The sequence below is a fragment of the Sebastes fasciatus genome, chromosome 12, assembly GCF_043250625.1.
Source record: "Sebastes fasciatus isolate fSebFas1 chromosome 12, fSebFas1.pri, whole genome shotgun sequence".
Taxonomy (NCBI): Eukaryota; Metazoa; Chordata; class Actinopteri; order Perciformes; family Sebastidae; genus Sebastes; species Sebastes fasciatus.
Window position 1 is genome coordinate 29,712,149 of NC_133806.1, and position 21,479 is coordinate 29,733,627.

The following is a 21,479-nucleotide window of genomic DNA, read 5'->3' on the forward strand; positions in this document are numbered from 1 at the left end:
AAAAACAAGCTGAATGTGCGTGTCTCGACCGAGAGCAATCAGAGAAGAAGAGACGAGAGGAGGAAAAAATGCCTCCAACGGTCCATTTACGGATGCAGTGTCACGCTCCCTTCCAAGACTGAGTCAGTCGGCCGCTGTGTATGTGGGACGCCCCTCGGAGTAAAAGAAACACATCCAGTTCCCCCTGTTACCTAGTACAATCAAAGCGGGTTAAAATCCTGCAGCAACCCGCCTGTTTAGCTGCAATTCCTAATATCCAAATGATGTTGTAGCATCAGCAGTGACCTGCTTTGTGTTCTGACGGTCTGCTGCGCCCACAGTGCCCCGCCACTCTGCTGGATATGGATGGATGGCACAGTTTATGACCCTGCTGCAAAGGCTTCTGGGGGACTAAGAGCAAGCTGACTTTCTGGTTTAACGCCATCATCATGTGATCGCTACGATTGGCTGGCGGCCGGTCGAGCAGCGACCCCGTCCGACCCGCCGGCCGCTCAGTCCTCTGCCTGAGAAAGGATTACATTCCTTGGTTGATTACTAGCTGACATCTATCGCCAATCGCAAGCAGAGCAGGAGGTCTCACCTAATCTCATTCAGCCGGAGGTCTTATGATCCTTAAACTGAACAAATTACACGGTTTATGTATTTTTTTTTGTGGATTTTCAGGCATCAAATCAAATACAGAGGAGAGAGAGTGATAGAGGTAGGAATAGAGAGATAGAGAGATTTCTCTACCCCATCATTTCTGTGCATTTCAAAACGGATCAAAGACTTTTTTTTTTCCTGGTTCTGCACCACGATGACGTTGCTGTTTTTCAGTGACCTGGTTTGATAAGTCTGCTCGGTGTATGTGGGCGGATGGGCGTATTATGACTGACTGTTAAAAGTCTTTCTTCCTGCCTCGACACATTTCGCATCTGTCACCGTGTTTCTCCAATCGCTTCCCCTCCTCCGTTCCTCCCCTCCTCGTCTCAGCGCTCCCGTGAGACGGGCTCCGACTGAAGACGCGCTACTAGAGTAAGTTGTGTTTGTGGTCGCGGTGGTGACAGCTGACTGACAGGAGCGGGGAATCAGGGAGGGCAGGTGGGCGATGGGTTGTTGATGACACAGCGTCTCCCAGGACAGAGGCTGGAAGGAGGGGAAATGGTAAAGGACCTTTGGGGGTGTTTTATCACCAGAGTCAAGAATGGCTGCTGGGCTCTAGGTAGCTTTGAGTGGAGTGAGCATCTGACTGCCACTCTGAGAGACAAGAAGACAACTTCAGACCATCAGTGATGACACGGTGACCCTGAGAAGGACTCTGAATGGCACTGCTTAAGTTTGAATGTTGGTCAAAATGCTATATGTAGTGCTGCATTTTAGGTTTTAATTACATCTGCATTTCCCATAAACACCATATACTGCAACAGACATCACTCTGTTTTGAAAAGAATATAAAACTAAAGCAGTCAAGCTGAAATCAGTTTAAATCTATGCATATAAAAAAAGTGGACAAAAGTCAAACAGTTCTTGTTCTCGTGTTCTGTGCTGGAATAAAATCTCCCATGGTGCTGTTAAGTGGTGCTCCCACTTCACTCTCTCAAGTACGCCTCGTCCTGCGAAGATTTTGTTCTGTATTTTCACTCCTGCACATCAGATCTACTTAAGAGCTCACACTTGATGCTGACACTGTTCAGGTACATCTGCTCCTGCTGCTTCGAGAAGCATGTCAGTGGTGTAAATGGATCAAGGCTGTGAGAGGAAAGACGGACCAGTAACTTGAGGGAGAGCAGGTACTACTTGAGGACTGGATTAGGAACCGCTACACACGATGGTAAAGTTATCCAACAGCTTTCCCACCACATCTATCCTCATGTCATACTATGTAAAATGCACTGTGTAAGCGCTAGTCCTGTCATCTTGTCTTTTGCTTATAGCAATCTTATCACATGGGAGTGGGCAAATATGCTTCCTTTATGCAAATGTATGTATATATTTATTATTGGAAATCATTTAACAACACAAAACAATGACAAATATTGTCCAGAAACCCTCACAGGTACTGCATTTAGCATAGAAAATATGCTAAAATCATAACATGGCAAACTGCAGCCCAACAGGCAACAACAGCTGTCAGTGTGTCAGTGTGCTGACTTGACTATGACTTGCCCCAAACTGCATGTGATTATCATAAAGTGGGCATGTCTGTAAAGGGGAGACTCGTGGGTACCCATAGAACCTATTTTCATTCACATATCTGGAGGTCAGAGGTCAAGGGACCCCTTTGAAAATGGCCATGACCATTTTTCCATTTTCCGGGTATTATATAGACACCTTCTCGACAAGCTAGTATGACATCAGTGGGTACCAATGGATTATTTAGGTTTTCTAGTTTCCAGCATGATACCAGCATCTTCATTCTAGCTTTAAACACTGAGCCCACTACAACTTCAAAATCACAAGTTGCGTTAATATGTTAAAGAAATTAGTGCCGTTAAAACAAATTTGCATTAACGCGTTATTATTGCGTTCATTTTGACAGCCCTAAATTATGTTAATGCCTAAAATAATCTGGCAGTTTGTTGATATTAAAGTCCCACAGGTATCACTGAACACACTGACACTTAGTCACTTCGTGCATCTTGCGTCAGCTCTGATGGCTATCCGGTTGAAAGGATTGAATTGAAACAAGAAAAGATGCACTCTAGCCAGATGTTATATATATATATATATATATATATAAAAGCATCTGTTTCTCCGAGATGCATACGTACGCCTGCATACTCTGGAACTACGTCAGCAAGCAATCTGTGGAAGGGAGCCACTAACTTGCATCTGTCCCCTGCTGATAATGTTAGTTTTAGGGCTGTCCTTGACCAAAGACATTTTTAGTCGACTTACACTCATACAATTTTGTCGACTAATCAATTAGTTGTTGCTACCTAGCTATACTGTTGTATTCTGCAGCATCACAGATAAAGTGCTAAAGCACTTATAACTGCTTTAGCAGTTTAGTTACGACCGGCATAATGTATTCTTTCTCTGGTATTCTTGGCAGTCACCAAACACCACCCTATACCAGGGCCGACCTGATTTGCATATAGCCAGGGAAAAATGAAGTGTATTGTAATCAGATTTGTGATGTGGCTAACAGAGAGGCTACGTGTAAAAGAAAGTGTATGAAATCACATCTGGTTTTTATCCGGATACTTGATATAAGACGAGTGTTAATGGGGCCACCTTTAAGCCGTACACACATGCATGCAGCCTGAAGCAGCACAGTTTCATTCACCGTAACAGATGACAGCCGCTCCCTCGCTTAGTCTCGCTGCTCTGTGGAAAGTTTGAAGTGGACACAAAGTTGTGCAGCCTCACATCTATCAGTGTCTGCAGATCTGTGAGCGTACTCACTAATTGGCTCCAAGAGCACAGACTCTACCCCTCCTGTCTAAGAGTAGACCAACTAGTGCCCTTCTGTGTTCCATGTTTATGCTCTGTACGGTTAATATGTCTTCCGCACTGCACCGCCTGCTAGGTCTCCTTTTTAAGAAGAGGCACCGCTAGCACTCTATGTAGGCCAAGCCCCAGCAGAATATGCCATTAAGATTAGCTACAAGTCAGGACTGTTACGCCGCTGCTCGCTTCTCCCCTCCCTGCTGAGAAAGGTTAGAGGAGCAGAGCATGTGTACATTTTTTTTATTTTTTTTTTTATCATATTGCGAAGAACACCGATGCATCACAGCTGGAATTTAATAAAGCAAACACCTCTGTTGAGCAGACACACAACCAGACAGTAAATTTGCCCCAGTGAATTGTCTGTAATTATGCTTATTGACTTCAGCCTGAGTTGAACAGAGCTGCTGTAATACAGAGAACGGTTGCAGTGCAGGGGTAGGGGTGTCCTCTGGAGAGCCTGTAAGTAATCAACACCACAACACTAGTGGGTAATTATCATTTTTATACCAAGTAGTTGAACGTATGAGAAGGTACACGTGATTGGTGCTCATCTGTGACCAGACCTTACTGCTTCATCACCACATGAAAGACGTCGTCATCTTAAGTCATCCGTTCTGAAGAAACCACATAAACACCATGTGTGACGACGTGTGGGGAACAAGAAACCGGCTTTTGACTTGCTCACTTCAATTGGGTCTTTCGCAGACAACGTTTTGACATGTCACAGTAGGGAAACATCTGTAAATGATAAAAATTAATGATGACTGAATTTCATTTAGCTGCTTCAAATTTCAAGGTCCTGTGTTGTGTCTCAATTTGCATACTTCCATACTTCCACTTGCTATTTTGAGTGCAAAAGTGTGTTCACACTGAGAAGGATGGCAAAATGCACTCTAAGTATCCGGATGTACTCAAAATGGTCAAAACGTTGTGTGTGGAACGCTGGACACTTCTCATCCTCAACGGTCGCCATCTTTGCTACGTAGAGGAAGAGGAGGGGCCGCCAACCTATTTCAAACTTGGGAAAATGGTGGGCGAGGAAGCTGCAGCGGTTGCGATTGAAACGGAAAAGACCGAACTAGGGCTGTTCCGGATACCATTTTTTGGGCTTCGAAGCTTTGGTGATAAATATCCAAAGGTATTCAAAGCTTCGCAGCTGACATGTTCTTCTGTCTGTCTGTCTCCATCTCCACCGGGACAGTGCCGCTACCGCACTACTGTACACACACGCACTTCTACAACAAACAGGGATATGCATCTGAGGATAACTAATAATAATTAATGCTGAATATGAATAACGTTGTGGGATTATTCCTTATTTTGATTGGGCAATTTGGGGATTTATACTTTATTATTACTTATATTAAAAACAAAATTTAAAAATTAAATAAAAAACCTGAAGCATTCGAATACTGATTTGGAGGTCGATTACCATGGCAATGGTCAAAGCTTTGAAAATTCAAAACTATAACAATTTAAGTTATACATGTTTTCTTTCACTAAGTACCACTGTACTGTAGTCGGATAGAAGCCATTATTGGGTTAATTTATCCGTCTGAATTGAATTACTGCCGTTACGGCGTGATGTCCGTGGCTGATTATCAACAGCTGATGTACCGAGCTTCCGGTGAGTGCACAACAGCCGTGTGCGATTTGAGACAACACAACCCTCTTGAAATTCACGCACTATGCAAGTAAGTAGCCTAGATAGTGTGCACAGTGCACTACATGGAAATGTACTATCCGAATTGAGACACAGCTCTGGTATTGTGCGTGCTGGCTCACTGTCACACTGTCAAGGCTTAGTGGAACTCTTGAATAGAGCAGAGCCAACGTTCATGTTATAACTAGCATTTGTGCTTTTCCTACTATAGAGACAGAGCGCGTCGATCTCTGAAAACCACGCCCACCGGAGGGGAAAACAGTCGCGCCACAATATGCAACCAAAGGGCTAAAACGCTAACTAAATGCTTGTAGCTAGCGAATAACGTTAGATTTCAGCATGTCAAAGGACTATTTTAGCACCCTATGTCTACCAGGGGTGCAGTTGATTGGATTTAAAGAGTAACCTTACGGTTGTGGTCCAAAATAATGTCACATGACATGGTGATGTCACTGTGTACTGACACACCCTGGAGTACTGCCGTTAGTTTAACCCCTGAAGGTCAGCGAAAAGTAAATCAGGGGGTTTCAGGGAGCATTAATGTGTTGAACGTTATTTCTATGCTACTCCAAAGCAGCATCATCTTCCTGCTGTACAATCACACACACACATGGGTCAAATGAAGGCATCAAGAAATGAGTAAACAATAGCGTGCAACTATTCACAGTTTCACACTAATATCTCCCACGCACACAACACATTACGGAGACTTTTCCAGCTTAACATGAGGGAAAACCCACGGAGACCCTCCCTTCCCGTCTGCTGCTGCCGTGCTGTCGCATGTTGACTGTTCGGAACTCGGCAGTCATTGTTCATTTTCACAAAGCGAGAACATATTGAGATTTGTCGAGCTATTCATAAACCAGCAAATTCTATTGTAACCAAACACTGGGCTGTATTCCTGCACTGGAACAAAAAAAATGTCTTAAGAACCACGGTCTCCCCGTCTCTTTCTCTCTCTGACATACAAGTAATTGAACGCACACGTACACTCTCTCTCTCTCTCTCTCTCTCCCTCTCCCTCTCTCTCTCCCTCTCTCTCTCTCCACACATGAATTTCTTCTTGGTTCTGCTAAGTATGCATTTTTCATTCCAGTGAGCAAGCTGCATTTGAAATCAAAGGCAGTGACGCTGCGCGACTGTCTGGCTACACAGAAAGTGAGGAGGTAATGAAAAAAGCTGAGGGGTGAGTCAGAGGATGCTTTAATAATCCTTGCTGCCCAAAATAACATCTCTGAGGCTGGACGGACTGACGACCCTGCTGGCAAACCAGCAGTGGTCCAGGCTGGTTTGGGCTCGTCACGTCGGTCGCTCCATTTCCTCCCCCGACATACACTTTTCCCCTCTTTCTCTCGTTTTCTCCCATCTCCTCTGAGTCTATTATTGTCAACAGAGATAAGACTGCAGCAGCACGGCACGACGTGCCAGACAGCCAAGCCCTCCCCGTACCAAATATATGACAAGACTAAGCAGGGCGAAGAGGTGTGTGTGTGTGTGTGCACGAGCTGCAGGAAGTGTGATCCAGTCAGTGGGGAAGAAGGATTATGAGGTCCCTTCAGAGGTGAGCAATGTTTCTTTGGTTATTGTCCAATCACTGCTGACAAATTGTGATGGGGTGCAGGCTAAACAGCTCTTCATGTTGGGTTCAAGGTTGGGCCTCCATTGTCCCATATAACACTTTTCCATGCCTGTCCTCACAGTGTTCTGCCCTGTGCGAACAAATGGAGGGGGAAAATGAACCCGTCATCTAGTGTTACCGACACATATCTAATATTTCTGCACAAAACCTCTGGGCTCACTTCACATTCTTAAATTCTACCTCATCCTGCTCCTGCTCACAGCGTTTATCGCTATACACAATGAAGCTACGCTCCTACAAACATTTGAACTACAGGCACAAATAAATACACGGTAAAAGTGAGCAGCCCTTTAATGTAGCTACATGTCATCACAAGAAGACCATAATGTTACTTAAATAACACGGGTTTATCTTCTGTGCAGCGGCTTATAATAGGACATCTCAAATACTTTGGGTTTCACACATTGCCAGGAAAAGCAGAACTGGACATCATGGCTAAAGCTGCATGCTAACTCTGTCACGGAGAGGAAACGTTATCGTATCGCGGTAACGTGCGATCAAGCCAGCCGTCACTCCCATCTCCGTGGTCAAATCGGCCGGCGCTACAACTGTAGAGCACCCATATACTGACATTTATGTTAAATGCATTCAAACGGCCCCGATGGAGCTGACCATGGATGTATAAAGAGAACGGAGCTGACGGCAGAGCTAGAGACCACCTTGGAGAAGTAAGAGGAAGTTCTGACTACGTTTTCAAAATAAGATGTTAACAAACGGTACTGTATATACAAAATACGTATCTGGAAATAAGATTGATTGGATTATATTCACCAGAAGTATAAAACATTACATGTCCCTTATTAATAAAAAAAAAATATTACTAGTTTGTGATGGAAATGTCTTTAGTCTTTGATTTTTGTTTTTTTCTGGAAATAATTTAGTAAATAATTCCTGACAATAACTGATATATTTGACCTCGGGACATGTCTGACTACTTAAAGGCTGAATATCGAACATTTTACTGTATTAATTTAGATATTGCCCAAAGTAAAATTCCCTAGAAGTGTGTGATTCAACTTTTTCCCATGGTCTAGTGTTAAAAAAGTTACCGGAAATCGCAATAAATCGTAATATCCTATCGCAATACTTTAAAATCGCAATACATATCGAATCGGCACCCAAGTATGGTGTAGAGTTAAAAGTTGGACAACACTAAAAGTTCTAATCGGGTTATGCTAAATACCTGAATGTACTGAAAACCCAATACAACTGGGTACGACTTTGTAGTTGATGTGGTTCAGTTTACTAATGCCACATGATGAACAGTGAAACATAATGCTGATAAAATTGCAACTGTGACAAGCTTAAGTGTTTTACGAGAGTGTTCATACTCTGTGTGCAGAGGAAACACTGAATTTTAAGTACTGCAATTACACAATGAAGAGAAAACACAAGGAAAACATGAGGGAGCCCACTTGACTGCAGCATTTCTATTTAAATGTGCCTTTGTTCCACAGCAGCACACACTGCATATTGCCTCTGGCAAATCCAGCACAGTTCACGTTTATCACTGCAGCAGCTGTTTTTAGCACATCATTTATAAATTAACAACAACCGATTATTGTAGTAAAAGCTGTGTGTGTGTGTGTGTGGCAGGGGGGCACTTCACACCTTTTCAAACCGGTTTAAAGACCAGAAAATCTGCCTTCTGCAGATGATTCGATGTAGAAAATGTCAGCATTTTTTAATACAGATGTGAGATATACTTCCTTATTATTGCCCCTTTCTTTGCCACAATGTGCTTGGATGTTGCTTGTCACAAACAGCGGCCTAAATTGGAAGCACAGACATTGCCAGGGAAAGGAGGTATAAGCACTCTCCAATTACATCCATAGGGAAGGGAAGTCACTGCAGCCAAGTTACCCCAATGCATCTCTGTGGCTGGGCATAATCAAATCAAGATGTATGCTACTTACAGTATCGCTCACTGATTGCCCAGCTTAACAAACTCTGATATGCACCAACTGCAAGGTAACTGACAGCAACACACAGCACCGAAAAATCGCCATCAGGCTTTTATCTTTATCAGGCATGCAAATTTAACCACTGTTGAAGTTCCGCTGAAATCTTGCTCTTTCTTTAATTGAGCAGTAATTCAAGACAACAGCAGCAAAATTGACCAAAAGGTTTGTTTTTAGACAGTAACTGAGACACATAGCCACACAGGGTTTGTCCTACGATGTGCCAAATTAGGCATACGACGTTTGAGAAGGTGCAGAAAAAGCAGAATCATGGTGTACGACGAGATCCACTGGAGCAACCACATTAGATGATCTCATTTTCCTGATCCTGTTCTGGGACTATAGTTAGCAAAGCATGTTGAAATATTTCCCCCCTCAGTTACTTGCTAAAAATGCTATTTATTTCAGCACATTTTTTTTCTAATTACTGCTGTTTCTCCCCGTCTTCTCCATTCCAGTTTCGTTGTCGTTCCCCTGCAAGTCTCTCTTAAGTTGAATTCAAACAGATCGGCTGCTAGAAGGGTTGCCTGGAGGCAGACAGGAAGCTGTGCATAATGGGAAGACGGTGCCTCCACAAGCTCTTTTCTGAAACACTTTCCTTGTCTGGGAGATGTCACTACTCACACTCACACACTCACACACATCGAGATCAAAGAAATACTGTGCAGCTAAGTACAAGGGTTGAAGAGTTTGGAAAAGCCAACAAGGAAATAGATACGGAAGATACTCGTCTGAAAAATTAAAGAGACTCCAATTACTTTATACAAGTTTTAGCACATAATGAGATGTCACAAAAGATATACTTCTATTCTTTAATGACCATTTTAATACTTGCTTCATTAGAGCTACGCTGTTGCTTCATCCCCCAAAAAATACTGGTTTGGAGAACCCAATCCCACTAATGATGCAGGATAAATGCAGATGATAGTCGGAGTTCAACAACTGTTACTGCTAGGTGTAGAAGAATGCCTTAAAGCAATCATACCACACTTAAAAACAAAATGAAATTGAATGGCATAAAAACAGTTGAAGATTTATATAAGATAACTTCGATTAGACACAACAGCGATGCAGACTTTCCAGAACTTCCACCAGAATCCCCATTTGAAAAGTATTTGCAAACCTTGCACACTACAAAAGGGTCTGACATCTAATATTTACATTATTCTAAACATTTATATAAGGAGTCAGATCTTAAATGCAATTATGACGATGCAGATTGGTATAATATCCTTGAAATGTCTCAGATTGTACTAATCTCAACTAAACATAGACAATTACAATTTAACATCTATAATAGATCCTATTACCCTTCACATAGACTGCACAAAATATACCAGAATGCCTCTCCCGATAGCCAGAGATGTCGAACCTGTGATGGAGATTTACTTCATATAATTGCTCTTATCTGGAAGTATTATGGCTCTACATTGTTAGAATTACTTCACACCTTATATATATATATATATATATTTATTTATTTTACTGAAAATTGACTTTACAACATCCACTCATATTCAAAAGTATTGTGTACTTGTCCCAATCAAACACAACTGCAGCACTACCTATTGCAGTTTTTACCACATCTTTAAAAAATGCAAGCTTTGTCACAAAGTTTCGCCTTTTCCTCTCCGTCTGATGAAAAAGCCACTCGCTGTGTCCATCTGTGCTCAGCAGAAAGACCTTTTCTGCTGCGCTCAATGGCATTGACAAGCCAACGTCTCAATCGATGAACCCACGGTCAGACCTTTGCAGAGCGAGCCCCAGACCAAAGGGCTGTGTGGGTTAATTGTAATTGCATAGGACAGCGTCTGTAACACATGCCCTGAGCAACGGAGCTGAGCTGACCAGAGGGGCAGCGGTCTGAGAAAACATTCAATCTATGACAGCGGTTAACTTCAACCAGGAGATGTGAGGAGATGGTGAACCTCGTTTTCAATAAGCCCTCAGATTCCTAGATTTACATTAGGGCGGAAAATTAACGCGATAACGCAAATTTGTTTTTAACGCCGCTAATTTCTTCAACGCATTAAAGCAAATTACGATTTTTAGGTTGTAGCGGGCTCAGTTTTAAAGCTAGAAGATGAAGATGCTGGTATCATATGAAACTAGAAAAACCTAAGGAACCCATTGGTACCAACCATGAAGGCTAAATAATGCATAGCATATTTGCCCACTCTCCCTTTAAGGTACATTTTGAACAGATAAAAAATGTGTGATTAATTTGCGATTTAATTGACTATGGACAATTATTAATCCCAATTAAATATTTGAATCGATTGACAGCCCTAATTTACATACAGCATAGGAAGGAGCACTCTACTCGTCTGTATTATGTACAGATAGGGTTCTTGAGTTATGTTTCATACAGATGGTGACAGTAACCGGGTCCTTGGTTTTCATTTTGATGTACCACTGCACCAGAATCCAAAAACAGCCTTCAAACTTTAGTTATAGTTGTACAAATGAGAAGTGTGGTGAAGCAGACGAGAGAAGAGGAATGCTGTGCAATTCCATAAGCAGGAGGACTGTGAATGGATCAAGAGAGACATATGAATAAATGGAAGGAAGCCCGGCGAGTGGAAAAAAAAAAAGAAGGAAAATCTTCAAAGTCAGCTTCTTTCCTCTCCCTAGCCACCCCTGGAGATCAGATCAACTACTATCCTAAAACCTAATGAACTAGTAAACACTGGGAATTAAATGAATATTACATGGGGTTTCATTAACGCCAGCCAGCAGACTCCAAAAAATAATGAAGGCACGAAGCGGAAGCAGGAGGAGACAGCTACTGGAGCTTCTTCTTCTCTGTGTTTACTCAGCATCTGCCTGCCAGAGAAGGAGGCTTTTGATCACTCCTCGGCTGGGTTCTCCTCTCCGCTGCGTGGCAGGAGAAGCCCAGGGAGGCCCGCCGAGCACCGCCAGGGCCGGCTCATTTGCAACACAAATGAACTGAGCTAATTGTGCACGTGCGGAGGGAGACGGGGGGGCCGCGCACACGGCGCAATGTTTGCAAAATATGGAAATAATTAATCTCATTGAGCTTGTGAAATACCATCAGTGTTGCAAAAGAGGATTTGAGGCACGGGCTGGGGATGAGACGGATGATGATAGCAATGGGCTGGATAGACGCAGATGTTTAGATTAGGCTTTTTCATTATTGCTTTATCACACAGCTTCTTCAAGTGTATTTTTGGTAATTGAATAAATTGGAGCATGAAATAGATTTGGATTTGGGGCACAGCAACAGGATTACGTGTAAAGCAGTCGCTTTCCCATTCATGAAACAATGCATGCAGATATTATTATGCTATCAGGTCAATTGTGCATGTGGTGTGGAAACAGTAATAGGACAATCACTAGGTTACTAAAACAGATTCCTAGAGCATAATACCTGCACATATAGACCCAAAACTAATGGTGGATTTACAATGGATTCCATATACACAGAAAATGACTTCATGTAAACTGACTCAATGACAGCAGAGCCGTCGTGTGGACTCTGCACTAAATAACAGCGATTTGGCTAATAAAGTCCACCTCTTGACCTTCTAAAGGTCTGACCTTATGAGCCTCTTTAATCAATAAATCAAATGTAAAACAAGAATGATGATGCTGTGAAGTACCTTCGGGAGGAGATAGCCTTAGCTTTCAATTAGCAACTCCACTGACCATCAAGGCCAGGAGAGGATTTGTGGGATAACGTACGTATATGTGCTAGACCCTACACTGACGCTGCACCCGATTCGACTGTTATCTGGCCATTAAATAGGCGTTATTAGTTGCTATAAGCCTCAGATGTGAGTCATTAGGGGCCTACTACACCTACTACGTTGCAAAAGTGAAAGTGAAACTTAAAAGCAACACGTTCTAACATGTAAAACTGAATGAAATGTCACCTTTTGAACACAAACAAAAAGGGCTTCTTTAGGTTTAGGAAACAAAACTACAACTTCTTTAGGTTTAGGCAACAAAACTACAACTTCTTTAGGTTTAGACAATAAAACTACAACTTCTTTAGGTTTAGGAAACAAAAAAACACTTGGTTAAGTTTACGGAAAGACTTTGTGCTTTGGGTTAGAATAACTACAAACATAAAAACAACTACACATTGTTGGTTTCACACAGGATACCAACTACGGTTTCCTGGGTGAAAGTCCTGTGTTTTGTATCCCATCCATCATACCCGACCTCCACCCCTTATAGAGTTTCACACTGTCTATACTACGGCGCCTGACTTCCGCTTCTGCTCCTGTCGTAATTATTACAGTCACTAGAGGTCGCTGACATGTTCTTTTATACGTACTTTTGGTGATCTACTATGTGATAGATGATGAAACCTACTAGCAGGTGTATTAGGTCCCTATTGACCCACATCTATGGGGCTAACACCTTTTTAATAGCCTGACAACAGCCTAATCAGCTGGATGCTAAGCTACTACAGCAAATTTAACCCTTCTACAAAACTGTTAAACGGTTACTGACATTGACAAATAGCATCACACATCAAGGCATATGGTTGAAAGCAAAGCACTATCCATGCGGCGTTGGCAGTTTCTCTTCCCTCTCTTGGCTATTTAAAAACAAGATGACATCAGACATCTGTTTGGGAGCAGAGTCTTTTTAAGAGAGGAAAAAAAAGACCTCCTAGGGTCTGGGCTTCAAACGCATGAACATACAAGTGCCGCCACATGCACTCTCACAAAGAAACGCATAGACACACACACAGAAGAGTCTCACTTTTATGCCACTCAGCAGCAGCCTTCTCTTTAGTCCATCAGTGAGTGGAGAGAGGGGAAGAACTTAAGGACCTGGGAGGCGCTCCTAATGCTGAACTGAAATGTAGTTTTACTGGGAGGACGCTATGCCTACTGTAACTCAACCATTAGGTGTTGAAGGTCACACACACAAATACACGTGCACACGTGCCTCTTGCCAGCCTTTGAGGGAATCAGTCTCGCTCCATAAGCATGAAAGGAGCCCAGATGTCAGCGCTCTGCACAGGTTTCTGTTGGAAAGTACACCATCTTTCCTTTGTTGTTCCTCATCCTGTTTCACTGCTGAGAACGGGCTGAACCTATACGTAATAGGGATGCGCCGATCCGATACTCAGTATCAAAATCACTTGATCGGATATCAGAGGGAAAAAAAAGTATAATCAGATCCGATCCATTTCCTTCACATACGCTCTTCTATGTCGGCGTCTGTGTCAGGGCTGGCTAAAAACCAGAATATTTAAGTGCAACCCCGACAGACAATGTAATATGCGTGAATGTGCGATAGTGTTCGTTACAGAACCAACTGTCAATGTAAATGCAGGTCTCTAAACCAACTGTGTGTCTGACGGTCAGCGCTGAGTGGCTTACAGCGGGAAGAGGAGAGGAGAAATGGCAGAGCGTTTTGTCTTCTTCATGATTGTAGCTGGCGTTTCATTTTATTTTTCATAAATTCATTTTTACTTTTAATGACTTAATATACTGCTGGGTAGTTTAATCTATAATAATACATCATCATGTATTAGTTCATTATATTGAGTATTAATAACCTGAATCCACAAAGTAACTAAAGTTATTAAATTTATTAAACTTAGTTGTTTAAGAGAGGGTATCGGATTGGTATCGGCAGATACTCAAGGTTGCGGTATCGGACGTTAAAAAGTGGTATCGAGCCATCTCTAATTTGTAACCTACATCTTACAGACATCACGCGTGTCTCTGGCCATGGGACCGCGCTGTAGCAACCTGTAACCAAACCTCTGCAAAGACTATTTCACCTCCCTCTCTGGGCAGCAGCATTAGCAGCAGTGGCAGCGGGCCTGGGGATGGGGGACATTAGCCTGATGCTTATCTGGCTACACAGCCCACCGCTAGCTACCAGTTCTCCCTCTCTCTGCTCCATTCTTCCTCCCTCGCTCTCCCTCCGTCTGATGCTGAGATATGATTTGGTGAGAGCAGAGAGGAGTCGAGCATATCGATTCAGCCTCTCCCGCTGTCTCTCTCGCACTATTCATCCCCTTTTCCTCTGCGCTGCTATCATTCCAACTCTCTCCACTTTATCTCTCTCTCTCTCTCTCTCTCTCTCTCTCTCTCTCTCCTTCTCTCTCCGCTTCTTTTCTTTCTCTCTCCAGCGTGCAATCATAATAACCCCTCTCTTAGACGCCCAGGCAATAAACCAGGGCCTCCCCTTCTTCCTGCGCGCATCTCCCTTGGCGAGGACAAAACCAATAAAGGGCCGGCTTAATTACAGCTGCTGAGTGCCGCCAACACCCGGGTACAACACCATGGGGCTGAGGGTGGGCTGAGCGTGGGCGAGGTGTGACGGGGATGTTGGGGATGGGGGGGGGGGAGTCGGAGGTTGCATAAGAACTACTGAGGATACAGTTTGAGTCTCAGTCTGACTCCCACACCTAAACCCTCAAGACGCTACTTTATAGTACTCACAGAGATGAAAAAAAAGAGGTGATGGTAGCCTAGAGGCTGGCTGGGAAAATGTGGGTAGGACCAGCATTCAGCAATGCATTTAAGTCCCAGTAGCTCCAGTGGAGGAGCTCAGTCAGCCTGATTTTGCATCTGCAAGGTGTTAATGTGTAACAGTGGGAATGTAAAGCACGGCGTTGCTGGAAAACAAAATATGGTCAACCTACTAGGGCTGGGATGATACACCTATCTCCTGATTTGATACTATCACGATACTTGGGTGCCGATTCGATATGTATTGTGATTCGATTTTACGATTTATTGTGATTTTTGTTCACTTTTTTAACAAGAGACCATGAGAAAACATCTAGGGACTTATAATTTGGAAAATATCTAAATTAATAAAGTAAAAATGTTTTATCTTCAGCATCTTCTACTTTTTTTTCCAGCAACCCAAAAATCAAGAATAAAGACATTTCCATCACAAATTAGTGGTATCTTCTTTTAATTTATACGGGACAAGTAATGTTTTATACTTCTGGTGAATATAATCCAATCAATCTTATTTCCATATATGTATTTTGTATGTAGAGTTCCCTTTGTTAACACCTTATCTTGAAAAACGGACATAGTCACACATGTATACTTCCTCTAATTTCGCCAAGGTCGTCTCTAGCTCTCCCGTCAGCTCCGTTCTCTTTATACGTCCACGGTCAGCTCCATTCGACTGTATTTAACATAAATGTCAGTATGTGGGTGCTCTACAGTTGTAGCGTCGGCCCATTTGACCAGGGAGATGAGAGTGACAGTTGGCTTGACCGCACGTTACCGCAATACGATAACGTTTCCTGTCCATGACAGAGTTAGCATGCAGCTTTAGCCATGATGTCTAGCTCTGCTTTTCCTGCAATGTGTGAAACCCAAAGTGTTTCCATACTTTACTGGATGTGTAGTGTTTACCACGCTGGATTTAACATGTGAGGGTGCAGGTCGTATTAACGCTGACCCTTCGCCGTTTTCTACTTTCTCATTGCGGCCGTCTGCGGTTTGTTTCGATGACAGATTCGGAACGGATATGACATCACCTTACCCAGACAATATATCAACAATATATCGATTCCTGGCATTAAAAAAATCTATTTCCATATACATAGGTGAATCGTTTTTTTTCCCACCCCTACAACTTACCCTGGATAAAGAAGGGTAAAATCAGGGATAGGTAAAAGTTATATAAACTACATGTGGCCAATGATATATCAAGGTGGATACACCTCTAAGTCAACACAAGTGTCCAGGACTGTGAAGAGCCAAGGGAGGGACTGCTGTGGATCCATGTCCTTGTCTCTGGCTATTTCTAGGTCTGCAGTCTGTCTCCTCCCTTCTTCCTCCTACCCCCTTTCCTCTTATTTTCCTCCTCTCCTTTCCCCCAGTTCTGTCACATCAACATGAATCTGGGGCTCCAGGGGTTCAGAGTCCCACAAGCTGCAGCCTGCTACGTCTGCCTCGTCTACGACTCTGTCACCATGGTGACTGATGCCTGGGTGTTCCTGTCTCCTCCTGGTACTTTCTGTCGTCCTCACTCCCGTTTTCTTTCCTTGCTCTGTCTCTGCACTGAGCTCCTCTCACCTCACATCCACGATGCTTTCTATCAATACAATACAGGCTGACAAGAGGCCGCAAGACTAGAAATCTGAGTGGAAAGTGTGTACCTCGTATGCTACACGCATGACAGACTGCATATGAGTGTGTCATGAAGTTACATAAAGCGAACTTTAGCCATGTCAATATGTCATTTTGAAATTATTTGTATGGTGTAGTGTAAACACAAGACAGTGGAAGTGAAAACTTTGAATCTATTTAGGGATGTATGTGATTGTCACTGATGCTGTATGTACTTTTATTACATCTGTCTATGTTCTTCGTGTGTGATGCACTTGTCTGGTTACGTACTTGTCTTGTTGTTTGCCTGGGTAGGTTTCTTTTTCTTTACTCAGCTCTCACTTGCAAAAGAGATATTTATCTCAGCGAGATAATTCATTCCATATGATTCTCTCTATTTGGTTATTCTATTTGTTCCAGAGGAGGATTTGATGTAAAATGCGCAAGACTGATTTACACACCAAAGAACCAAAACAGAAGAATATGGAAACAAATGCCCAGACATGTCCAGACTATAGACTGTATATAAAGATGGTTGACGTGTCTCCACCAAGCCGCCAGGAAGAGCGTCGCCTGGTCGTTAATCCCAATTTTCGCAGTGGCCAAACGGTGGCACTACAACTTCCGCATCCATCACGTGATGCCATTGGGCCCAAAAATATTTTTTCCCATAGACTTACATTGGGAAAGAGACGTCTGTAACTCAGCGGATCATTTTTGTTGAGGTGAATCATCTTTCCAGTACGAACACTCTAATAGCCCTTATTTAAATCATTAGGTTTTAAAGTTGTAAAACGCACTAATAGCCAAATCCAGAGTCATTTCCCTTCCTCCATTCATGTGAATGAGATTAAGACCGTGACATTGGGACCCCGTGACCGACCCATGTGACAGAGCGGACGTTACCACGCATGTTCCATGGGCCCAATGGATGCGGAAGATCGCCAGAAGATCCGGGTACTTTTCCAGACGGAAGTCGAGCCATTTTGGCTTCATGCGCCACTGAGCGACTTTCATATGAATGAACGGGGCCCCGCCTCCAAAGCTGTATCCAGTTCTCTTAATACATCTATGGTCTCCACTTCCTCCCACTGTACAGAAGTGAAGCCAAAATAACCCGGATACGGGAGCTGCCATCTTGAGTTCTTGACGTCATTTGGAGGCAGAGTCTGCACAGTACTGATCGGGGGGTGGAACCGCGGTATCAAGGTCCCGCCCATACACCCGCCCAAACCAATCATGAGCCAAGCACGGCCACAGCTTGTTAGCGAGAGAATCACAGCCGTCAATCATGACATCACACCTCCTTTTTTATGGCATCAAATAACTCATTAAAACCAGTCTTATCAGAAAAATGAACACTTGAACATACATCAGCGTGATAAGAACTACCTAAAATTACAGAAACCATCTTTGGGAAAAATGTATTTCACGTGTACTTTGACTTTTTAGTTTGGCCCCTGTCCCATCCATTAACATGGAGGGGGTGGGATTTATGACCTATACTGCAGCCAGCCAGCAGGGGGCGATCGAGATGTTTTGGCTTCACTTTTTGGGAGCTGTCATGTCGTCCATCTTTCTCTACAGTCTATGGTCCCAATGCTGTCCAGACCTGAGATGTCTAGAAATGAGTGCAGCATCAGCTGTAGCTGAAGGAGACGTTAGTACAGCCCTTTAATTTCCTGATAACCACTTCAGTCAATGCTGTATTGCCAAGAAGGAAAGATAAAACATTTGCTATCCGTAGGTTAGATGCCTTTCAACATCATAGTAGCTTGTTAAAAAGATTGGTTCATTTGATTTCCCGAACTCAAAAAGTCTGTTATGCAACACTGCTCCGCTAGCAAATAGTGGAAGGAGGCCCACCGCCCTTACAAACGCACACTTAACTAGCCCAATCTAGGGATGGTACACACAAATTAGCTGCTACAGATGCAATGCTGACATGCAACTCAAATCTGGCTCTTGGTTAAGAGGTCTCACACCTCCTTAAAGGAGTTGATTCAGGTCCCATCACTGAATTGGCTTTATAACTGTTTCATGTAACCTTTTTCTGTGCTGTATATGTGTATTCATATCCTCTCAGCAGTCTGTAACTGCACTAAAATTCAAGTTTCTAATTCAGTTTATTTGGATTTCAGAATATTTGGGCATAAACTCTGAGATAGTGCAGATAGTGCATGCTACAATAGCTGTCATGTTATCATGTAAAACTGCCATAAATATGAGTTGTCCTAAAATGTGTCAACATGTCAAGGCAGACAAAAGATCCATAGAGAAGCAAAATTGTGTCTCCAGACAGAGTCGGATTTGAGATGGAAATCTACATTATAGCAAATGAAAGGTGACTTGCTCCACCCTCCTGTCTTTTTCTTGTTAGAAATAACATCCCTTGTTCCATGACTTCCCTCATCTTTTTAATCAGGCCCTGCTAACATCAGGATGAACAGACAGGGAGGATGCATCATCATTTCTATTGATCAAACATTACACCTTATCGCTATGGCAACCCCAACAAGTTGGTTTTCCTCCAATCTGTGTCTGTATAAGCTATAAAATGCAGAAGTGCACAGCTTCAAATATGCTGTCACTGCAGGAGAACAATATATGAGAGTATGGGATGAAGTGCACAGCTGTGAGTACGAGGATGACTCACTAAAATCACACCCAAGATTGTGCGGCCCGTTTGGAATCATTAAACAGCAGCAATATGGGTTTTTATTTAATATGCTGGATTTGAAACGCCGCGCTGCTTTCAATACATTGCATCTTTGCAGAAAATCAAATGCAGCTATTCATATCCCACTTATAGCATCACACACTTGGCAAAAAGGCTCATCTGGGAAAAGGCTATATGATGTGTACCACAAACCAACGTATCCTCATACAACGGCTCATATGATATGTTATGAAAGGTTATTTTTCATGTGTTCTCCTACGAATGTCCAGCAACATGAGCGATCAGAGCGCCTGCCAAGCCCCTGCAGTGCAGAACCTGTTCAGGCAACAAAACTACTTTGTTAGGTTAAGGGAAAATATCGTGATTTGGGTTAAAATAACTATGTTTGTAACGTAACTTACGTACTAGCATGAATTCTCCTTGAGTTTTGGTGTCACATGGGACATGAACAACAGTCTCCTGGGTGAAAGTCCTGTATTTGTTTGACCCATCCATCCACCCCAATCTCCTCCCTACTCGGACTTTGTCGCTCTGCATAGTAAGTCCCCTGTTTTCCTTAAAGGCAGCCCTGCACCTCCTGGCTCACGATTACATGGGTTATATACGAATTCAACCCAATATCACGCCAAAGCGTGTAATAGACCCGCCGGTCCACCAGAGGATAGCTGTCAGTGTCACGTTTTTGCCTCGCTGAGGCGTGAATATGAAGTATGAAGGTGCAGTAGCCTTCCAGCAGGGGGCAACAGAACCACTGACTTAGGTTTAGGAAACAAAGCCACTTAGTTAGGTTTAGGAAAAACATCATGGTTGGGCTTAAAATAAGTACATAAAATATGTACGAAAAACAACATCACAGCAGTACGGAAAACACCTGACAAACCTCACTAACGTAACTTCTAGGGTCAATCGATTTCAAATAGTTAATTGCAAATTAATTACACATTTGTTATCTGTTCAAAATGTACCTTAAAGGGAGATTTGTCAAGTATTTAATACTCTCATCAACATGGGAGAGGGCAAATATGATTGCTTTATGCAAATGTATGTATATATTTATTATTTGAAATCAATTAACAACACAGACCAATGACAAATATTGTCCAGAAACCCTCACAGGTACTGCATTTAGCACAAAACATATGCTCAAATCATAACATGGCAAACTGCAGCCCAACAGGCAACAACAGCTGTCAGTGTGTCAGTGAGCTGACTTGACTATGACTTTCCCCAAAACTGCATGTGATTATCATAAAGTGGGCATGTCTGTAAAGGGGAGACTCGTGGGTACCCATAGAACCCATTTTCATTCACATATCTTGAGGTCAGAGGTCAACAGACCCCACTGAAAATGGCCATGCCCATTTTTCCTCGCCAAAATTTAGCGTGAGTTTGGACTATTATTTAGCCTCCTTCACGACAAGCTAGTATGACTACTGTAGATTTTGTAGTTTCATATGATCACTATAGCTTTAAGACTGAGCCCGCTACAACCTAAAAATCGCAATTTGCATTAATGCCTTAAAGAAATTAGTGGCATTTAAACAAATTTGCGTTAATGCGTTATTATAACTTTAACTCTGACAGCACTACTAACTTCCAAACAAAAACACTGGTCTCAAACACCGGTCCCCTGGTTGTAAGTCCTGTGTTTGTTGGACCCGTCCACCTGTCCTCTTGCCCGCCATTAGCGGCCTTTCTCCCCTCTTATTCTAAAGTCATTACATTGCAGTCCGTACAGACTATATGGCGTGAAAATGGCACGCCTAAAGCAACAAGGGCGTTCTTATTACACGCTTTTCCCTGGCGCATTATTGTGCCATTGGTACGCCTTTTCGTGCTACCGGGCTGACGAATTATAGCGCATTGCTCTTCGTAGGTAGAATACAAACAGTGAATGAGAACAGACTGCACAAACTCAATAACATCCCCTCTATCGCTTCATACACCAGTCCAACAACAGACACACTTTGGTCTCAGGCATTTCAGGGCAGCAAGCACAAAGAGCTGCCATATAGGGTTGGGAGGGGGGGGG

The 21,479-nt window shown here is 42.9% G+C and overlaps 1 protein-coding gene and 1 long non-coding RNA gene across 52 annotated transcripts in view; one reads left to right on the forward strand and one right to left on the reverse strand.

Moving 5' to 3' along the window:
• rims2a (regulating synaptic membrane exocytosis 2a) overlaps positions 1–21,479 on the reverse strand; it is a 181,721-nt gene that overhangs the window by 99,127 nt on the left and 61,115 nt on the right. The gene's annotated exons all lie outside the window — the stretch shown is intronic.
• Positions 4,937–9,952, forward strand: LOC141779681 (uncharacterized). 2 transcript variants are annotated; one of them, XR_012596392.1, is made up of 4 exons: positions 4,937–5,059; positions 6,192–6,281; positions 6,489–6,656; positions 9,154–9,952. It is a non-coding gene; the product is annotated as an uncharacterized LOC141779681 (long non-coding RNA). The 2 variants fall into 2 exon arrangements; XR_012596391.1 differs by having other exon boundaries at positions 5,017–5,126.